Source organism: Sarcophilus harrisii, chromosome 1 (genome assembly GCF_902635505.1).
Source record: "Sarcophilus harrisii chromosome 1, mSarHar1.11, whole genome shotgun sequence".
Lineage (NCBI taxonomy): Eukaryota > Metazoa > Chordata > Mammalia > Dasyuromorphia > Dasyuridae > Sarcophilus > Sarcophilus harrisii.
The window spans coordinates 11391221-11414599 of NC_045426.1; the positions used below are offsets into that span (position 1 = coordinate 11391221).

The 23379-nt window shown below is 40.7% G+C and overlaps 1 protein-coding gene across 1 annotated transcript in view; it reads right to left on the reverse strand.

The window, feature by feature from the left end:
* ERC2 (ELKS/RAB6-interacting/CAST family member 2) overlaps positions 1–23379 on the reverse strand; it is a 981774-nt gene that overhangs the window by 206163 nt on the left and 752232 nt on the right.

Here is a 23379-nt window from a genome sequence, read left to right on the forward strand (position 1 = left end):
GAGGGCTGAGATTCAAATTCCACCTTTGATCTTTAGCCCCTTAGACTTAAGGCAAGTCACTCAATCTCCCTTGGCCTCAGTTTCCATATTTCTGAATTGATCCTTCAAGCTTAGGTCTATATTCCTATGTGGCAGGATGATACGGTGGATAGTGATCAGGACAGGGAGACATTATTGGGGTGGTCTCTTGGGCAGCTCATTATACTTTCCATGTCCGAGCACGGGCAGATCATTTTATTGTCAATATCCTGGATAATCTCAAGGAGTCTAAATTGAGTGAACAATGTGCATGAAGGGAAGGAGCTTTCTCCATTAAGAAATCTCATTTTCAGTGAAAACAAGGGCCTTGACACCATTTCCCCTCCATTCACAAACAGATAAATAAGAGGCAATAGTTTCAGGTTCTTTCATTATTTGGAAACTCTGGACACCAAAAGGCAAGAGAGAGACAGAGAGACAGAGATAGAGAGATCGAGACAGTGACAGAGACAGAGACTGTGACAGAGACACAGAGGCAGAGACATAGAGATGAATAAGTAAATGAATAAAATAAAAATAAATAAATTGATACAGATATTTTAAACATGGAAAGCTAGCTAGCTTAGTCAAGGGTTCAAATCCTGTCATCTACTGAATGTGTGACTTTGGACAAAACATTTCATCTTCACAGATCTCAGCTTATTCATCAGTAAAATGAGGTTTAGTGTCTTCCAACTCTGAAATCTTTGGTACTACAAAGGAAAGAGGAAGAAAATGAGCAATTATTAAGTACCTACTGTATATCAGGTACTGTGCTAAGTACTTTATAAATATCTCATCAGAATGAATTACGGATGACTCCCCTGGAAAATAATTATACCCCACTTTTTCTGTTAGGATGGTTCATTTCATTTTGGCATTCTGAGTTTCAGAAATCGGCTAAATTTGGATATAGTTTAAATCCTTCTCCCTAGAACTGAGATGGAGGGAGAAAATCACCACCACTAATTCTTCACATTGAAATTTGCTCTAATGCAAATGACTTGCAGTAAATTAAATCTTAAAGAAAATAAGTGGTAATTAATTATGATTGAAACAGACAGGAATTTTAGCTTGAAAATATACACTGCCAATATCACTAGTGTTCCCAGTCTACTTGTAGGAATAAAAAGAGCTCCCAGTTGTCAACTGTTATTAAAAACCAGATGTTAAGATCGATGTCTCGTATGCCGCAGAATAGAGTAAAGAACTATGACAGCCCAGTATAAACTCTGCTAACATTTAACATTGGAGAAATGCGGTTACATCCCTTTAAAGGGAACTTGGAATATTTGATTTTTTTTTCTGTTGTGCGTTCCCTGCGAAGGAAAAAACACGAGAGAAAAATGTCAAAAATGCTCTCTGGTCGGCTCTTCTCCCCAGCGTGAGGGCTGCAGTTGACCCCACTCACGGGAGTCATTTGGGCCTTGGTGAAGGTCCATTTGGAAACAAAACACAAAAGCAAAAGCACAGAAGTGAACCAGAGAGAAAAGCCCAGTTTTCCCAAGCATGTGCAGCGACTTCCCTGCTGAGATGCTTGCATTTTTTTATATGCAAATGTTAATTTACTCAGCAAGCTTACCTCACAAAAATGTGCATTTTTGAAACTGGAAAAAAAAAAAAAAGACCAGGATAAACATCACTTGATCCCTGACTCATTTACATGGAGAGTTATTTAGAAAGGCTATTTTTCCCCTCTCCCACAGATATGGCAGAATCTTTTCTCTGTTCCTTGTTTTTCTTGTTCTAAGTCTAGTCCCAAAAGGACTCTGGGATACTGCCGGATCGGCTTTGGATCCCCTGGGTGCTCCTCGAGAATGTTTTTTTGCTCGGGAAGATGGCAAGCTTTCCAGCTGGGGAGGGAGAAAAGGACTCAGTCATCCAGACAGCGTGTCTACACAGTGCCAAGCACTAGGGAGACTGGGAAACATCCAGATGACTGACGGATGCGGACAGGCCCTAGCCACGGAACCTGGGGAAGGCCTTGGAGTTCGGAGGCTTCCTTATTCCGCCAGATCCTCTCCTCAGAAGATAGCTCAACTCTCTGGGCCTCAGTTTCTTCAAGTGTCCATCTAGAGGGTGAGGCCAGGCAGCCTTTAAAGTCTCTTCCAGCTCTAGCTTTAAATCTGTAATTCTATCATCCCCCAAAAACTCTTCATTAAGTCCCTAGGATGCCCAGGGCACAGTGGGTACAGGACAAAAAAGCAAAACAACTCTTGCCCACCAAGAGCTTCTGTTTTGCTAAACAGAATATAATGTGTCAGATAAATAAAGAGATCATTTGCTAGTCAAGACCACATTACTAATAATTATTGTAGTTATATTGAGGACTTATATAGAACATTAATTATGTTTAAAGTTATAGGAGGGTATTGAAACATCCTGGGATGAATTCTAACTAAATCTCAAAAACAAATGATGAGGATAATGAGATAGTAATAATAACAACAATCCGTGGAATATTGGAAATAAAAGAATAGCCGCAGAATCGTGACTTGTCCCCGAAGAATATCTACTTGAACATTGACAAAGAAGAATGGAATCATAATAATATTTTGTAGTTCCTTGGAGTTTGAAAAGTACTTTAATAAAGCACTGGCCCAAAGTCTGGCCTCAGACATTTACTAGCTGTGTGACTCTAGGCAAGTCACTAACCCAGTTTGCCTCAGTTTCCTCATATGTAAAAATAAGCTGGAGGAGCCAGCTCCATGGTGTCAGAAGGACCTGAGTCTAAGCCCCACCTCAGGCACTTGTCACTTACTAGACAGAGAGAGAAAAAGAGAGATGAGAGAAAGGGAGAGATATACCGAGAGACTGAGAAATAGAGAGACAGAGAGAAAGAGAAAGACAGAGACAGTGATAGAGAGACAGAGACAGAAAGAAAGACAGACAGAGACAGAGAGAGACAGAAAGAAAAAGACAGAGTGACAGAGAAAAAGAGAATCAGAGAGAAAGAAAAAGATAGAGACAGTGACAGAGAGACAGAGACAGAAAAGAAAAGCACGTTACACAATTAGTTTCATTTTGCCCTCAAAACAATTTTCTGAAGAAGGAGCTCAAGCTCTTATTATCCTACTTTTATAGCTGAGCCAACTGAATTTCAGAGAAGTGCCCGACTCCCCTAGAGTCACCCGGCTACTCTGTGGCCGAGCTGGGGTTTGAATCCAGGTCTTTTAGATTCAAAGCTTAGCAGGCTTTCTTGTGTAATATTCTGCCTATCAATGATGGGTTATAGACAGTTCTGAGGACTGGAAACATCCTTACAGGCCCACTAGCCCAACAGCTTTACTTTGCAGATGGGGAAACGTGGCTCTGAGGGGTGAAATGATGACTTGTCCAAGGCCACCTGGGGAGCCAATGACAGGCAGCATCTCTAAGATGGAGAGGGGGCATCCGGAAAGGTTCAACCAGGAGAGGGTGCTTGGCTTGCGTCCCATCCAGAAAATGTCTTAGGAAGCAGTTTTAGGAAAAGAAAAAATAAATGACCAAAGTCTGTGATCATTTGTCTCTCATAAATCAGCAGTGACTCAAAAAGACTCCCTCCGAAGAAGATGGAGGAGCGGCCCCTCATCGGTGAGCTATTTGGTCCCTGTGGATATTTCGATGTCCAAGTCTGAGGTCATGATGATCATCATGAGAGCCAGGGGAGGATTTCAATGGAAGCCAGTCCTGGACACTGACCTCTTCGCCTCCTATCGAAGCTCCCTAAGAATACTCCCTTGTGAGATCAGAGGCCAGGCTCTTTGTCTGTCTGTGACCATCGGTCTCTCTATTGATCACAGTTCCACACAGGCCACTCAGTTTTCACTTGACTCCAAGAGTTGCCCTTGTTGGGTGGAATTGTCCTCCATGATGTCCCTGAAACTTCCACAATCATTGGGTCTCCCTCAGCCCACCGAATCCCCCCATTTATTTATCCTTGCACAGGGAGGCCACTTTCAGTGGGGCGGTTAATTAGCCACTTTACATAAGGGGCCACAGAAAGATGCTCGGAACCTTTGGGATGAGGGCAGCCCAAGATAACATTTCCCTCCTGCCTCCATTCAGAGACTTCTCAGAAACCTCTCCGAACTCTGCAAACCCCCGAAGTCTGCAAAATCTGCCCGCATGTGTCATGAAAACAGGATTTCAACATGGGATTTACGATGCTTTCTGCTTTTGGTTCGGCCAGAACAACCCCCCTCATGGCATTTCCAGCTGCGGGCTTGGCCGGAGTCAGGAATTACAGACACTTGCAAAAATAAAAACAATAGGGGTGAGCCTGGGAAATGGGGCGGGGTGGGGGGGATGAGTCTTCACAGACCTATAATAAGGTTTATCTCAGGTTCAAGTCTAAACAGTCTTTCATCCAGCCTTCCTCCTGGAATAACAATTATAATAGCACATGTTTGTATGTCTCCGTATAGCCAGAGTGGTTGTTTATATGTTGCTATAATTCATGTTTATATATTGTAGCCCAGATGTGGAAATCTGCCCATTTGCAAATAGGCTTTACCTATCCCAAAGAACTCCTGGGGTCCTGGCCAATTCTTGGGGTCTTTAACATGCCATCCAGAAGCAAATATTAGGAGGTTCCCTCTGATATTTAGAGCGGAGAAACAAACAAACGTGTGTGTGTGTGGCTTTGGAGCAGGGAGAAGCGGAGAAATGAGTTTCCCTTGGTGTACCGTGTGAAGTTCAAGTCAGAGTTCACCGGGTATTTGCATTACTGTCAGCCCTCTTTCAAAATAAGTTGGGAATACTTAGGGAATGAACTGTCCTGAGGGACTCTCGGAATTGTGGGGAAGAAATACACAGCTTCAAACACTGGATGAGCTGGGGATGCGGAGAGAGAGGAGGAGAAGTGCCTTGGGTGTGGGGAGATACTCCAGACCAACTAGCCGGGGAAGCCGCGGGAGGGCAGGAGTTTCTTGAGTTCAAGGACTGCTTTATTTGGCTTTGCATTTCCTGTGCCTGATACCACGCCTGGCACATAGTAGTGTTTCAATATATGTTCAATGATTGGAAAGGAGAAATTGGATGCCGACTTTCTGACCTCCGACCGTATATGTGGGTGCTTGTGTGGGTATCTACGTAGGGTTGGAGGGTCATGGATGGGAACTTGGAGGCCAGGAAGTCCAATTGCCTTATTTTATAGATGTAAAAACTGAGGAAAACAAAGCTGGTAAGGTAAGATTCAAATCCAGATCTTCTGGCTTCAGGTTCAGTGCTCTAGCCACTGTGCCATTTTGCTGTTTTCTGCTTCCTTAGAATGTAGGTATCTTGAGGGCAGGTCTAGATTCCCTGCTGTAAGTGCCAAACACATAGTAAGTGCTTTGTAAGTGCCTGGAGACTGGCCGATTGGTACTTCTGGCCACTCACGGGGGAAGCATATGGCTGGGATGAGGACTTTCAGGTGACTATCACAGGCCTCATTCTACAAAAGGAACGATCCAGGTAAATGTCTGCCCCTCCAGATGCCAATTCCTTTCTCCAGAAGAAGAAACAAGGAGGATTCTGGTACTGGCCGAAGTGCCCGGTGATGGGGGTTTGCTCCGTTGGAGCGGAGATGATGTGAGCCCTGGAAGTCTGGGCACTGGAAGGCCGATGTCGGAGGCAGCTGTGCAAGAGCCTAGAGGAAGCTCCTGTGGTCTGGGAGTCCAGACTTCCTCACTGTCGATGTGAAGGGGCTGGGCCACATGGTCCTGAAGGTCCCTTTCGCTATTCGCATGTGATGAGTCGGACTCAAGGTGATTGGAATACAGGCAACTATTCTGGTGGATGCTGTGGGTCAGGGAGAAGGAGGGGAGGGTGGGACTGGCTGTCCTCCCCCAGTCTGCAAAGGCAGCTCTCATCACAGCAGATGGGAGGGCACAAGGGGGCTCCCAGAGTCTCCCACTCTCTGGTCCCTGTCTCCATCTGCCCTCATGCTGGATGATGCCAACCAGAGCCTCAGATGCAGGTTTCCCTCTGCCTCTGTTAAACCCGCCTCCTATGAGCTCCCCACTGGTGGAATTGCCAAGGGTGTCTGACTTTACTCTGGCCACTGTCCCCCCACTATCCCCACTGACTTCTGCCCAGGGAGACTTCCTGCCCACCACTCTGCTTAACCCCCGACCCAGCCAGGGCTCACTAATGAGCCAGCCACCCCCTCCTGGGTCCTCGATCAGCCTGAGAGTCTGCTGGGCCACACAGCAGATAACAATCCAGAAAGGAAAACTCTCAAGTTGATTTAAATGAGTCATCACAAATGCTTCCAAGGGACCTCTAGACCAATGTGTCCCATCTCTACCAGAATGCAAGCTTCCTGAGGGAAGAAGGACCTGCTTTACTTTTGTCTTTAAATCCCATAGTATTTGGCGTGCTCAATCACTGAATACATGCTCACTGATTGGGTAAGGAAGAAACAGGGAGGGATGGCATTTAAGATCCATATGACTGTACAAGGGAATTTTCCAGTGATTTTTTAAATATAAAAATAGATAGAATATGGAGGGAAAGTAAGGTGGTTAAGGTAACAAGAAACAAGAAGGGATGACATTTAAAAAGATCCATATGAGTGTACAAGGGAGTTTTCCAATGATTTTTTAAAATACAAAAATGGATAGAATATGGGGGGAAAGTAAGGTGGTTAAGGTAACAAGAAACAAGGAGCACTGGCATTTAAGTTTTACAAGAGAGTTTTCCAATGACTTTTTAAAATAGAAAAATAGATAGACTATGGGGGGAAAGTAAGGTGGTTAAAGTAACAAGAAGCAAAGAGGGATGGCATTTAAGAAGATTCATATGACTGTAGAAGGGAGTTTTTAATTGATTTTTTAAATATAAAAATAGATAGTATATGGGGAAAAGTAAGGTGGTTAAGGTAAGAAGAGAAGAGCCTGTCAAAACAGGAGGATTTTGAGAATTGAAAGGACATTTTTAAAAAGCAGGCGATATATAAAGAAGAAGGGGGGTGTTGTTGGAGTTAAATAGCCTAGAGAAAGAAAGACCTCCTAGATTCAGGATGACTTTAAAAGCCTGAAGGATGGCATGTGGAAGAGACTCAATTTATTCTCTCTGGTAATATTAGGACAGGCAACTACTTTTAAGGTCATGGTTTTCAGCTTGATGTCAAGAACAATTTCTGAACCTTTATAACTATCCAACATCACTATAAAAAGCCTAGTGAGTTAGTGAGTCTTCATCACTAGATGTGTTTGATCAAGGGTTCTGTTCAGTGACATGTTAAGACTGCTGCTCATGGAAGGTGCTGGGCTCATGTAGGGTACATAGAGGAAGATCCCAGAACTGCGATGATATTCTATTAATCTGGGAAAATCATTCTGATCAGTTGCAGCATTTCCATTCAATTTTAAGCTCCCCAAAGGAAAGGACTCTATCTTTCACTCTCCACAAAGTTCCTGACTTTGTACTCTGTACATGGACTCTGTATAGTACATGTTCAACTATTACTGAATGGGAAAAAAATAGAAAAGTTTTAGTTCTTCCATTTTCTAAGATTTGAACAATTTTTTTTTGCCTCATTTCATTTTTCTATAGATAGTGAAATTTACACTAACCCAGCAGAAAATGAAAAAGGAAAGAAAATACCTTAACTCAGCATCTGAGGCTACTTATAATCTGGCCAGTTTATCTTCCCAGTTTTATCTGCTTTACCTTGATCTCTATGTTGTAGCTAAATTGGAGTACTTGCCTTTTCACAAGCATACATTACCTTTCCTCACCTCCTTGCCTTTTTTCACACCATTCCCTACACTTAGATTAGCTTTCCCATTCCCCATCCCCCCTCATTTCCATCTGCTGAAATCCATTCATTTGTAACAGGAATGAATTGGCCTGTGGGGACCTGTCCCAGAGGGTCTTGCAGATATTCCCTGCTGAGTTTCAGTCTAAATGACTATGTGGAAATTTGCAGGGAACTGATTTCTGGACCTACCAAGTTAGGGATTTGTTCTATAAGATGATAAAATTTCTTCTAATTGGCTGCAGGGATAGAAGAAGAGATGGCTTGCGTTGATGAGTTAGAACTAACTGTATAATCTCTAACTATAGAATATAATATAAGGATGACCCATATCTTCATAGTTGTTATCATTGTGGCCAACTTTGGGTTATTACCAAGCATCTGGTGAGGGATAAAGATCAGTTCTATCTCCCACCTTACCATGGAAGCTCTGAGCAAATGGCAACCTCTATCTTTTCAGGTTTATTCTTTCTTTATCTTAGACAAATGAGTATTCTGAATTATAAGTATCTAGGGTATCTTATGAATGAATTTAGGGCCTGCTGAGGTCCCTTCAGAAATCTCACTGAGATCCAGAATTGAAGGGCTGAGGAGTTCATCTGAGGCAGTAGAGCAATGGTGGCCAATAACAATAGAAGGCAGAAAAATACAGAAAGAATCATCTTAAAATGGCAGCAAAACATGAATCTAAAGTAAAAAAGACTAGATGTCCTACTCAGCAGAGAGCTCTACCTAAGGAGAACTTCATGAGGGTGAGAAGATCTTGTAGGTGTCAGATGCCCCTCTACCATAGATGTTCTTTACACATATTCTTTGATGCTTTTGTGTTTGAGGCTATTATTCCCAGGGCCCTTGTGTGTTTACAGTGAGTACATAGACTAATTTATGGGGACTGCTTCTTACCAACTGTTTTTACTTGGTAAGTCCCTTTTCTGAAAGCTCATGGAGTCACGGTTAATAGTTAATGGAGAACAAACCAGTGGGGGCTCATGAGCAAGGTTCCTAGAGGCAGAGCATCTCAGAATTCGGAAAGCAGCAGTAATTGCTTCTCAGATGCAGAATTGGGGAAGTTTTGTCAAGGGGAGATCTAGACATTCAATTATTCATTCAAATACATTTATTAAGTATCTTTTAAGTACTAATCACTGTTCTCAAGGCAAAGAAGCAGGTAAAAAAGTAAGAAGCTTATTCTCTACCAGGAAGAAGCCACAGAGACATAAGAACATAAATATTGAATTATTTGGGAGACAACCAGTTGAAGGAGATCAGGAGAGGACTGGAGGAGAAAGGGACACATGGGTGATTTTATTAAAGCACAGGTCTGACCATGTGCTTCCCCTACCCAGAGCCCCAGAAGCCTCTTCTGTCCTGCTCCTCTAGCTGACATTTAAAGCTCATCACATTCTGAACTCCCTGGGTTTATTACACATCACTCCCCTTCACCCACTTAACCTTCCATCCCAACTACCCTATTTGATGTTCTTCATACAGAAAACTCTCTGATCTCTGTCTTCACAGTGCCTAAATCCCCTGCTTGGATTATGCTCCCTCCCCTCCTAATCCTGGTCCCTTAAAACTCCATGTTTCCTTCAAACATCAACTACAATGTAACCTCCTCTAGGAGGTCTATCCTAATTCTGCCTTTCCCTTTAAATTATCTTGATACATGAAGAAAAAATTACATATATATAATATCAACTGCATATACAATGTATATATATATATATATATGAAAAAATATATATATACACATATACATACTATTTTCTCTGATACAATGTAAGTCTTAGGAGGGCTTTTTCTGTTTGTCTTTGCATTTCTAGTACTAAGATCAATGGCTGGTACTTCTTAGATACTGAATAAGTGCTTAGTGATCAGTTAATTGGTGGGTGGATGGATAGATCTGAGCCTTGAAGGAAGCTAGAAATACTGAGAAACTGAGGCAAAAAGGGGATCTAGTTCAGGCTTGGGGAGGACAGCCTGTGAATACAACATGGAGGTGAGAGATGGAGTGTATGGGGTACAATAGGCTAGTTTTAGCTGAATCCCAGAGACAGCCTGGTACAATGAGGAAGCACAGGACTTGGAACCAGGAGGATCTGGATTGCACAGACCCTTCCCTAGCTGTGTGATGCTACACAAAACTAGTAACCTCTACAAATCTCCCCCCGTTCTAGAGCCCTAGATTTCATATGCTAGAAACCTAGCTTCAAATTGTGGCTCTGCTATTTACCGTCTGTGGGACTCTGACAAAATCCCCCTCATATTCCGGATCTTCCCTTTTCTCAATTCTAAAATGAGGGACAGGGTTGACCTGAACACAGCGGGGGTCCCTTCCTTTTCTATGTCGCTGATCCATCTATGAAATGAAAGGCGTTTCCAATGGGAATCCCAAAGGCTTCTGGTCCCCAGGTGTGTCAGACCCCTGTGGCCCCAACGGTGCTGATGGCTTTCTGAGGGGCCACCAAGCCCCTTCGAAATTCCCATTTTCCTTTGGAGAGATTTCTGCTGTGTTCTTTACTACCGTTTTTTAATCTTTTCCTAGGCTGGTAATAAATGGGCCACAAACTCAGCCTGATCCTGAGGGTACAATTTAAGGGGGAGGAGGCGAGGAGCGGCCGCCATACTTGAGCAATCCACAATGGATTTCTTTGCTCTCAGGCATTTCAAGGTTGGCCACCCCCTTTCAATGGGGGATTGAGCGGCAGTGCCTTCTAGACAAATGTTGCCGGATTAAAGGAGCCAGTTGAAAAGGAATTAAACATCCGAAGTTGCCAAGATGAGTTATGTCCCTGAGCCCTGAATCCTGGAATGGGTCTGAAAAGCCCTGTTGACTCAAAAGATACCATGACAAATCTCTTAATGAAACTCAAATGCTGGCAAAGCAGGTGCTGCGACTTTATTTATAGTGTAGAGGGAGGATTAAGAACCCCAAATTTTAAATAAAACTCCTCTCTCCCAACTATCCTAATGCCCAAATCCTCCCCGGGCTCAAGTCTCCTTTGAGGACAGATCCTTTCTCAATAGGGGCTGAGGAGCTTAAGCTGTCCTGGCTGGCTTCCTATACGGGAAGACGTACCTGAATGGGGCTTCTCTGAAAGCTTCCTGGAGCATAATTAGGCTTAGAGGAGGGGCTGCTCCCTTTGGGAGGGCCCTTCGGGCTCAGACCCCCTCGCTCCGTCCCTGTCCGGGCTCGGTGGCTGGGGAAGCACGTCAGTCACCCACTTGGTGAAACCCACAAGCCCGCAGCCCTTGCAGCTTCACCTGTCCTTCAGGAAGGCTGGAGGTCTTCAGGCATCCCCTACGATGCTCCATATGCTCCCTGACTGAGGCACTGGGATCTATGGGGATCTATTCTTTGCAGCGGATGAGGAAAGAGGGTCCCGCTGCACAGGGTCCTGAACTTTAAAGCTGCCATTTTGCAAGTGTCTTCTCTCTTGCTTAGCACGGTGGACATGTCAAGGACTGGTGGTTTCGCTCCTTTCTCAATTCCTCTAAAATTCAGCAGGAGCTTAGTGGTTCAGAGAATGGAGTCAATAAGACTCAAGGTCCTGAGTTCAAATGTGACCCAGACACTGGCTGTGCGACCCTGGACAAATCATTTCATCTTCTTTGTGTCCGATTCCCCATCTGTAAAATGAGCTAGAGAAGGAAATGGAAAACTATCTTTGCCAAGAACTCAAATGGGGACATGAAGTCAGACGTGACTGAACCACAAAAGACTTAAAAATCAAAGAGACTAAGTGATGTGCCCATGGTCACAGAGTTAGCAAGGGAGGGAAGATGTAAGAGCATAGTGTTTTTAAAATGTTTATAGACTGATTGGGGAAATGAGTGGGGGAAATGGAGTCAGAAGATTGAGCTGGAAATCTTAACTCTATCCCTTATCCAAAATTACCTTCCCAAACTTATCATATATTACAGCAAGATCCTCATTATTATAAATAAGAAATTCCCTAAAGTAATCACATGCCTTTAAATTGGAAATTTTCATCCTGTAAAGTATGGTTTTTAGCACAATGGGGATATGCTGGGCTATATTAGAATAATATGACCACTTCAGGGATTCAACATCCTTCCTTACAGGCCAGAAAACCTGTCCATCCTGCTGTTCCTCACACAGAACAGCCCATCTTCCATCTTTATGCCTTTGCATTTGTATTACACAGACTTAGAAAGTATCTTGATGTCTCCTCACCTCTGCTCCTTAAAATCTGAGCTCCCTTCAAAAGTGATCCAGAATGATCTGTGACCCAAAACTTTTTTATTGTGTTTGTTTGTTTTTAATATTTTGGATAAACCTTTCAACATAATTGGTTTCCTTTGTAATCCTAAATATTTTATTGCATATACAAGATCATTACAGTGAGAGGGGGGACTCAGCTTCACCAAAATGTCCAAAGGAATCCATGACACAGATAACTCCTGATCCATAGTGTCTTTTCTGATCCCTTCTCTCCCCGGCAAATGACCTTATATTCATTTTTTATAAATTTTCTAATATCCTCATGTATATGTTGGCTGATGAAAGAATTTAAGCTTCCTGGGGTGAGGGACCATTTCCTTTCTGTCATAGTCAACATACTACAGGTAGCTAAGAAATGTTTGACGAATCAAATGATTGGAAGGAATGTTGGACCATCAGGTCAGGAGCCTTGGGTCCAAATATTGGCTCTGTGTACCTGGCTAAGTCCTCTTTTCTTTATGAATAAAATGAGATAGATCTTGGGCTAGAATATAGATTCATAGAATTAGGCTGAAAGTAATCTTGGAAGTTTTCCAATCCAACTGTGTAATTTTATACATGATAAAACAGACTCAGAGTGTCTCAGTGAATTGATTTAAGTCAGACAAATAATAAGTGGCAAAGGTAGGATTCAAATCCAGGTCTCCTGACCACAAATCCAGAGCTTTTCTATATCACAGCTCTAATTCTATAATCATTAAGTGTCAAAAAGGGGATTTGAACTAAGGATTTTCTGAATTTAGACCAAGTACTCTATTCACTATTTTATTTTTCACTTTTCAGCAGTAATTTTAAAAAAGCTTGCATTTCTATATAGCTTTAAAGCAGTGGTTCTCAAACTTATGTTTTCAGTATCTTTATCCTACTAAAAATTATTGAGGATTTCTCCAAAGTGTTTTTGTTTCTCTGGGTTATATTTATAGACATTTACCATATTGGAAATAAAAACTATTTTTGAGTTTGTAGACCCTCTAAAAGGGTTTCAGAGATCCCCAGGATTCTCTAGACCATTCTTTGAGAAGCACTGCTTTAAAGTTTCCAGAGCATTTTACATCATCTCATTTTATCTTTACAACAGACAGGTAAGAGGGTTTGTAGTAGTATTTATTCTTCGTTACAAAAGAGGAAATTGTGCTGAAGGTCAGTATGTGATCTGCTCAAGATCATCCAGTGTCAGAAGCATCATTTGAATCCAGGTCTCCTAAACTCTGAGTTACCTCAATGGTTTTGTGTCCTTTGAGGATCTGACCAAAACTAAAGACTGGCTTTGTCTCTAACCTTAATGTCTTCTAAGTGAGCTTTCTTGTGAATGAGAGCCATCTTTGTGAAGGAGTCCTTTCCTCATTTCATGTGGACTCCCTTTTCCAAGAAGAAGAGTCTAAGAGTAGACACAGAGCCAGACTTAACAATCCCTTTGTAGGGCCAGCGGGAGAGTCCACTATCTCACTTAGAATATGGATATTAAAGTGGAAGATATGCAACTCTGCTTATCAAGTTACTGTCTCAGTGGATTGCAAAGTCTTTGCTTTTTCAGCTGTTCTGGAGATAGACTCGAGTTGGCTACAATACAGGGCAGTTAATTTTTCTTCTATGGAGGAAACACAAAAACTTACATATACATTATGTGTGTTCAAACAAGAACTCCATGGAAGCAAGGAAGAGAATTTCCTAGTTAAACATGATCTTGAGAAATTCTTCCATATGTGGAAAAGTCTATGCAAGCCTGACATATAGAGATATATACATATATACACATAGGACAGTCTGTATACATTTATAGCACATTCATTTAACCTCAAAACATGAAATAATTACTTTCTTTTTTTTTCTTAGCAAAAGCCAGGAATTATGTCTTGATGTTCAGAATCCATTTTCTGCTGGCAGCTGAGAAAGTGAAGTTCATTATCTGGATATTCAAATACGGAGACCCTCCATTCCTTGTCTAGCCCCCTCCCTCATCAAGCTGGGCTACTTTACTAGTAATCTAAAACTAAAGTAAGAGCAAAATGAAAGCCCACAAAAGATTACCAGCAGGTGTGAGAAAAAGTGAAAAATATAAGTGGCCACAGACAGTGCTTTGTAAAGTAGCTGCAGGTGAAGAGCTGCTGGAGATGTTTATATTCTGGTGTGTACTGGGAGATCATCACTAAATCCTCGTTAACGGAATTCACATAAATCATCAGAGAAAAAAGGAAGAACATGCTGGGTTTTACTCAAATGAAATCACCGAGATAACATATGTTATCTCAGGCTTGGAAACTCTTAATGCGTTATATTAATGTGAGTAATTGTTATAGAGAAATTGTGATTTCATTGATGTAAGAAACTCCTGGCTAAGAGTGAAGGTTGGTGCCTCCTTTGGAACTTCCATATGTCAAGAATTTCCCGGAGCCTTGAGAGGTGTTGGCCATTGTCCCATAGTCCATCTGTCTCAGGGATAGGACTTTGATCTAGGGTATCCTGATGCTGAGCCTGGTTCTGTAACTATTATCCCATCTGCACCCTCTTCTTATCATTGTTGATGCAATTTCAGATTTGCAAGGCACTTTACAAATATCATCTCATTGTGTCACCACAACAATCCTAAGAAATGGGGTGTTATCATTATCTCCATTTTGTTGTTATTTTTTCAGTCCTGACTTTCATGATCCTATTTGGGATTTGGCAAAGAAAGCAGAGTAGGTTGCCATTCTCCCCCTCATGATAGAGAAATCAGTGATTTGCCTAGGGTCATATGCTTTCTAAGTATCTGAGGATACATTTGAACTCAGGATAATGAATCTTCCCTATTCTAAGCCCAGTGCTCCATCCACTGTACCACCTAGTTGTTTCATCTTCATTTTACACTTGAGAAAAGCTAGATCTGAAAGAACCTTGACTGTGTTGATAAATACAGATTTTTGCAAGATAATGGTAAGAACTGTATTTTAAACATGAGTTAAGAGATTTGCTGAGGTCTGAGGTCACATTTGAACTCAAATCTTCCTGATTCTAGGTAACAAAACTTTATCATTTCACTTAACCTTCTTTTCCTCTTCTTCTTTCTCCTCTTTCTCCTTCTTCCCCTCTTCTCTTTTTTTCCTTTCCTTTTCCTCCTCCTCCTTTGTAGAGTTGATGGCTCTCAGACAAAATAGTTCTTTGATTAATATGACTTACTCTTATTCTTTTATACTTAGTGTTTACCAAATCCTATGCAGGTGGGTGAAATGAGTGATTTTTATAACTGAATAAAAGACATGTCAGTTCGGCTCATTTTCTGTAATCTTACTAAAAACTTTCATTTCAATTCTAATAGCAAACAAGATAATAGGGATGAAACTTCTTCCCATTCCCAAATACTTTTGATTATTTCCATTAGATCTCTGTAGATGGAGTACTATTCATTCCTCAAAGAGTAAAGGTTATAAGTATTTGATGCAGCAACATCAAATGTTGGTGGATCAATATGATCTGGTGCATCTATGAGAAGTGACTTTAACCATGATAATCCTATGGTTCTCTTTATTTCTTGGATTCTCAAAACATTTTGAAAGTTTTATTTAGGTACAGAGACTTGTATGTTAGTTTATAAACTGCCTCACTTAATTCCCTTGTCAGTAAATAGGAATAATAATAGCATCTCCTTCCCAGAGTTATTGTGAGAGTAAGAAAAAATTTATAAAGTGCCATAAAAATTCCAGCAATGATGATGATGATGATAAACAGCATGCCTTTGGTGTATAATTATGGCCACTGGATCATGTCTTTCTAGTATTCTTGAGTTTCTAAATTTTCATAATCTATAGTGAAATATAATTCCTATCATTATCTTGCAAAATCAATAGTTGTCAATAGTCTATTTTCCTTTAAATCTAGCCTTCTTTAATTTAGTAGCAATGACTAACTTTTCAATCACTATCATGAACCTTTCCACTTATGTAAACAACTTCATTTGATTCATATATCTGCTCCTTTTCTTTGTCAAACTATTGTTAGTTGAGCTCATGTGTATGTTGCCCATGAAGGGCCTTTTAGTTCTATTCTTGGATCTTAATTATTTACAAGTTTCTATCCATTGGCAAACCAGTATCTGTTCGTTCTAATAGTGTGTATTTATCAACAATCTTTATAATAGCTCTGTGAATTGGGATCTATGTGTTAAAAAATGTCTGTAAATTTGTAAACTGAATGTCATGCAGTTTCTTCCTTTGATGTGAAGATGACTTGGGGTAGTGAGCCATGTGTTTTTATTTCAAAGTGTTCTAACTCAATTGATCATTTTGTGATTTCACAGTTGTATATTAAGGTTGATATTAAGATTAATTACTCTCAGTGCTTTTTTCCACCTTAAGCTTGAATTTCAAGATTCTTCTCAAGTCTCAAGATGTCAAGTCTCTTGATATAAAATCACTACTATCTCTTTGATAATGACAATGATATGGAGTAATGATATTACTCCATATCATAAAGAATCAATGAATATTCTGAAATTGACATGAAGCTCCATAGGTTTTGTAATTCCTCTGCCTTCTTATAAATTCATAAAGATTTAAATATTTGGGGAATTCAAGATGAGAGGAAGTCTTTCCTTGTTTTTTTTTTTCTTGCTATCATACAGCTACCAGGATCTCCAAAGACTATCTTTCTCTCTCGATATTTGATCAGCCTCTTAATCAAGTCTGGCATCAAATCACTATCCATTTCCAAATTTTGCTCAAGATACTTAAATAATTATTTCTATAAGTTTGTAACCTGATAGATAAGACCCTTTAGACTATGAGATTGTCAAAGCCAATGGCTGTTTTTTTGCCTCTTTTTGTATCCCCAATGCTTATCTCAGTGCCTGGAACATAGTTAGCACTTAATGTTTATTGATTCATAAATCAATTCATAGAATATCTGGTTATATATCATAATCTGGACAATAGATTTTTTTTCCATTCACTTGATTTTGAATGTATGGATGGTTAGGTCAATGTTTATTTCAGTAACAAGGATATCATTTAAGAATCTGCAAAATTCAACAACTTGATGCAATTAGTACAATGTCATTTACACAAAAAGGAGCATCTGAAGGGTCTCGTCATCTATTGGGAATCTCTTTCTCTGAAAGACCTCATCGTCTACTGGGAATCTCTTTCCAGCTTGGACTTTGGGTTAGCCATCCACCTTGCTACAGAAAGGAAATCTGAATATGCTATCATTATATCACTGGCCTCTGTTCCGAATCTCCTTGATGATGCTGGTGAGTGCCTTTGGTGAGCAGATGTCTCCCTACTTCCTTTGCTCATTTGATATTAATGATTCCTTTGACATTTCTAGAAAAACCATCTTTCCACCTCCAGATGCCGTATCTGTTTTTTCCTTTATTTCAGTAGTCCCATTGTCTCATACATTGGAGTAGAAGGGGGAAAACACAAATGGATGACACACAAAAAAAGATCAGTTTTGTGGCTTCAGGTAAGCCCTTTCATCTCTTTATACAGAAGACTCTCAGATCTGTTTGTTCCATCCTAATCTCTGTTGACCTCCAATCTTGCATGGTTAACTGCCTATTAAACATCTTGAACTAGATGTCTTAACTCAAAGTGATCTAAATTGAACTCATGACCTCTAGCCTCTCCTCCATCTTCCTAACTCCCCTATTCCTGTCGAGGGCACCAGCATCCTTCCAGTTACCCAGGCTCAAGCCTAGATGTCATTCTCAACTCCTCATTCTCTCCCCCTGCTACTCCAAGCTCTCGCAGTATTTCTGCTACAGCCACCAGTTTACATGGTGGCCAAAATATTGTACCAACCTGTTGATTGGTCTCCCTGACTTGTGTCTCTGCACTCTGGTCCATGATCCCTCAGCTTTCAATGTGAACTCCCTAGAGAGCAAGTTGGTCCTTGTCATCTCCCCTGCCCCTTTCCTACTCTTCTTCCCTCTTCCAATCCCACCCAACTTCCATTCAATCAACTTCAGCGGCCTTTTATCATTTCTAAGATCAAATAAAAAATCCTGTTTTTAGAGCCTCCCATAAAGTGGCTAATTTCTGCCTTTCTAGTCTTCTCCTTTTACTTTTCCAATTCTTCCCCATGCCCACCCCCACCACACTCCCCATCCAATGTCACTGACCTGCTTTTGCTGACCTTTGCCTAGAACACCAGGGCATCTGTCTCCGTGCTTGACTTCCTGCTCCTGCCTTCCCTGGATGCCTCCAAGTCCTGCCTCTGAAACAAGTCCTTCCCAGGCTTCTTTAATCTTGTCTCTGATATTATCTACAATTCACCTTTTCTCTTCTTGTTTGTCCATAGCTGTTTATGTTGTGTCCAGTAGACCAGGAGCTCCTTGAAAGCAGGAGCTGTTTATTTTTAATCTTTCTTTGTGTCCCCAGCACTTAGCACAATGTCTGGCACATAGTGGGTGCTTAATCAGTGCTTATATGTTGTCTACTCTGGAGCTCAGTTTTCTTACCTGTAAAATGGGTTTCGTCCCTTGCCTTCCTCTTAGGGATAATGTGAAGTTTAAATGAGAACTCAGGCAAGAAAGCTCCTTGAAAGAGAATTACACATTTTTAAAAGTTTGTGGGTATTGTTTAGTTGTTTTTTGATCACGTATGACTCTTCATGACCTTATTGAGGGTTTTCTTGGCAGAGATACTGGAGTACTTTGCCATTCCCTTCTCCTGCTCATTTCACAGATGAGGAAACTGAGGAAAACAGGGTTAAGTGACTTGCTTAGGGTCACACAGCTAAGAAGACTCTGGAGTCAGATTTGAACTCAGGAAGATGAGTCTTATTAACTCCATACCCAGAGTTCCATCCACTGCACCTACCTCACTCATATATAGTCATTAAAAGTCATTATATTGAATTATTATCATTACATGGGTGATCGGAATCAGAATTCTTTCTTCTCTAGCCATTTAGCTGAGAACACATCTTCCCTTTCTAGATTCCAGGGAGGGGCTCCTCATTTCTAATTTAATTTAATTCCCTTTCCCCAACACTGTCATTGAAAAACATATTAATTAAATTATATCACACACTCCAGTTTGTTCTGTACGACTTTCTCTAAACTTGTTCTATTACTCTTGCCTCCAATGCTTACCACTTGTAGGACTTTGGGCTATTTACTTCACAAATACTCAGAGGCTCAGTTTCCTTATCTATATAATGAAAGGCATTGGGCTGGATGGCCATGGAGTCCCTGCCCCTCCTATATCTGGAATTCTGGGAACACAAACACATGTATACAGTTATATTCATATATACACAAATGTATACACAGACCCCTGTTCACCCAGGATCCCCAAATGGCTGAAGTGTATCCCCTGAGCTGATATCTCTACCCTCTTCTGGCAAATCCATCTGATTTGATATGGGGGTGGAGGAGGGAGGGAGGGAAGGAGGAGAGGCTGATTTGCATCTCCTCATCATCTGGTCAGAAGCTTCAAAAAGGTTTCTAAGGAAATGGATGGAAGGCTCACTTCCTGCTTTTCAGCATCAATATGATAGAGGGAAAATGTGCCTGAAAACACGTGCTTCTGATTAGAAATGCTACTGGAAAACTAGACAGGCCCTATTCTTTATTCCTGACAGGACCAGGTCAGGCTGTTCCCTCACCTGACAGTATTCCAAACTCAAAGTCTTTGAATGAAATTTTCCCTGAGTTAAAAAGCAAAGAGGAGGGGCAGGAAGGGGGAAAAGGAAAGAAATAATGGAGAGAGGAAGGGAGGAACAGCAAACAATCCTTTCTTTAAATTTCTAGAATCTTTGAATTGTAGTTTTGTTTTGTTTCCCCCACACAGAAATATTCTTTTCTTTTCTTCTTTTCTTGATGGATTCTGCATTTGGAATGGAAGCTATAAACAATGAGCTTCTTCCTCTCCCCACCCTTCTTTCCAGATTTATTCTTGTCTAACAAATATGAATGGATAATCTAAAGAAAAAAGAGCTTTTTCTCTCCCCACCCTCTTCTCCAGGTTTATTCTTAAGCTAGCAGGTAAGAATGGATGTTCCAAAGGAAAAAACTTAGACCTGTGGAAGGACCAATATCCCAGAGCCTGGAGGGATTTTAAGGAGAAAAGGGCTTCTCAATAGGAAGGGAACTTCCCTTCTTAGAGGTAATGATGTAAAAAGTAAAGAACCACTTTGAGGGGATTCCATAGAGTGGGTTTCAGCCCAGATATAACTTGGAATAAAGAGCTCCTAAAAGATCTCCTCCAACCTGGAAAACAATTGAGATTCCTAGCTTCACTTGGGTCAAGACAGCTGAGACATCAGAGGAAGTGACCCTGATCACTCAGCAGACGACCTCTCTTTAAGAAGAGTTGAGGTCACTAGCAAAGTGGGAAAGGGAACATTATTCATTTCTCATGAGATCACAGATTTAAATCCAGGTGACTCCTTAGTCACCATTTAGTATAAGTTCTCCAAGTCCAAGTCCTCATTTTATAGATGGGGAAACCAAGTTCCAAAAGAGCCAAAGGATTCGTTTGTTGGTCAACTGAAAACACAGAGAGAACCAGCAGAAGAGTCTGGTTCAAAGGCAGCTTGTCTGACTCCAAAACCATCACAGGTTCATCCAAATCCTGCCAGATTTGGGAACAAGGATAATGATACGAAAATATATACATTTCAGATAGGAACACCGAGTTAATCAAAACTACAGGCTTAGAGAAAGGATCAGAGAGATTTCAGGGAGTGGTGGTGAACTTGTTTGGGAGCTATGTCCTTCTCTAATCTCACTAACTTTTCACTGAAATTTAGCTGTCCTTCAATTATTTAAAAATATGATCCTGGGAAGGGGTCCACAGTTTTCATTAGATAGCTAAAGAGGAGAGAAGAAGAGGGAGAAAGAGAGGGAGAGGACAAAAAGAGAGAGGGAGAAGAAAGAAAGAAAGAAAGAAAGAAAGAAAGAAAGAAAGAAAGAAAGAAAGAAAGAAAGAAAGAAAGAAAGAAAGAAAGAAAGAAAGAAAGAAAGAAAGAAAGAAAGAGGAAGGAAGGAAGGAAGGAGAGAGAAAGAGAGAAAGGGGGGAAGGAGGAAAAGAAGATGGGAGAGAAGATGAGAGAGCAAAAGGTAGGGAAGGAGAGAGGAAGTGAGGGACAGAAAAAGGAAGAAAAGAAAGAAAAAGGAAGGAAGGAAAAAAACTGGCTTTGCAGTTCTTTTGAAACCCAGCGACCTTATAATGATCCTACTTAGGTATTCAATAAATATTTCATTAAAGTTTGCTATCCAGGATCTATAGAGAGAGTTAATATATAGATTTAGAGCTAGAAGAGACCTCACCTAGTCTAGCTCCTTTCCCCTCACTTTACAAGCCATTCACCTGGGACCCAGAGATGTTAAAGGACTTGCTTCTAGTTAAAAACCTAGTAAATGTCAGAAGGAGGAAGATTTGAACTCAGGACTTCTAAATCCTAGTCACTACAACATGTCTCCTCTTTAAAAGAGCAGTTGCCCTGGTGTAATTTAGCCTCCTCATCACAATAAAAGAGGCCCTGTGCTGTGGTACAGAGATATCGGAGAATTCAAGCCAGAAGAGTCCTTCGAGATCACTTTGGCCAGCTCCCTCCTTTTACAAAGAAGAAAACTGAGGCTGAGGGGTTGAGACACTTGCCCATGATCAACCGGCAGGTAAAATGTCAGAGGCTAAATCTGAACCAGGAATCAGCCCACCATTGGCTCATGATCCCGTATTTATCTTGCAGGTACTCTACAGTTGCCAGAAGACAGTGTTATGGGAGATTAACTCCATCCTCAAATTTCCAAATTGGCTCATGACCTCTGAAAAAATTAGTGTACTTCAGGATCTTTGAGATCCTCTAATCCAACCCTTCCATTTTAGAGATGAATAAACTGAGGCTCAGTGAATGAGATGTCTTGCCCAAGATTGCACTGGTTACAGACAGCAGAGCTGGAGTTGGATTCTGCTGCCAAACTGGCTGCTCTTTTCATCATAGTTTGACCATTAGCCCAGTTGTAGAAAATTCACACTTTTTCCCCACCTCTTAGCCACCACTTTTCCGAAAGGTAGATAAGCTACAGGTGATAGAACAATGCAGTTTTAGCTCCCTTGGGCCAGAGTGACTCCCTTTTCTGGGTTACTGAGTTTCATAACCTTCATAAGGTAAAGCTGATGGGGCTGTAATCCCCCTTTAACGGCCCCTGGTGGGTGGTCTCTGCTTTCTGTAGTGTAGCTCATTCATGAACTGTCTTAGGGTGAAGCACACAAGACTGTGGAAGGAGGGGATGGGGATAGAGACCTATAGTGTGAGTGAGATGGTTATCAGCCTTCAGGAAAAAGGGCTTTGAGGAGCACGGAGTAGGATGGGCATTTACACATACCTACCAAAAATCCCTGAGATTTAATCAATTAATTAAAGAAATTTTAAATTAATTAATTTGTTTTAAATTTAATTAATTAATTAATTTAAATTTTTTTCCATTCTTATTAGATCTTATCATAAAAACACAACAAAATGTGATTTGATTTTTTTATAACTATACTTATTATATATTAAAAATTTCAGATGTGTAGGTGACTCTCTGCTTGAGCTATTGCTACATATCCTGGGATTTTCCAAAGTACAGTTGTCCTCCATGTTGAAGAGAGGAAGGAGTCTCCTCAAATTTTATGGGAGTCCAGGTTTTTTTTTTAAAACTTCCTTTAACTTTTAAACTTCAATTCTATTCATCAAACATTTATTAGTTACTATATGCAAGTTGTAAAGATAAATATGAAATTATCTTTTGCCTTTAAAGAGCTTCTATTCTACATAAATTTCCTTTTAATTGGATACTAATCATTTAGTCAAGCTTCATGAATAATAAATTGGGGGAACTGCAGTGCTTCTTGGGAATGGGATCATGGTCATAGAAAGACCCCATCATCCCTGAGAAGAAATAGGCATTACTGCTTAAAGTAGCAAGTCAACTGGTCTGAGCTCTTTTCTGTGGACTGTAATTTGAGTCATCTATTAATTCCCTGTTTGTAAACCATGGTATGATGGAAATTAATAAAGGATATAATAAAACCAAAAATAACCACCCAAGGATGGATATAAAATGAGCTTAATAATAATGGATCTTAATATGACATCACATTTTCAAAAGTTATTTTACATATATTAGCTCAGTTGATCCCCACAACTACTGAAAAGCTTTCTATGCATCTGTTTTGTAGAATTACAGGATCCAGTAGTTTTAAGGGTCTTTAAAGTCAATCTTGTCCAGACCCTCCATTTTGTAAATGAGGAAATGGAAGTTTAGGAAAGTAGGGTGTCCAAAGTCACAAAGCTAGTAAATAGAGGAGCTGGAATTTGAACCCAAGTCTCCAGTGTCCAAAGTCAAGGATATTACTTACTATACTAGGGCTGCCTCCAGTGCATGAGAATCAAAAATGAAATGAAAGGGGCCAACATC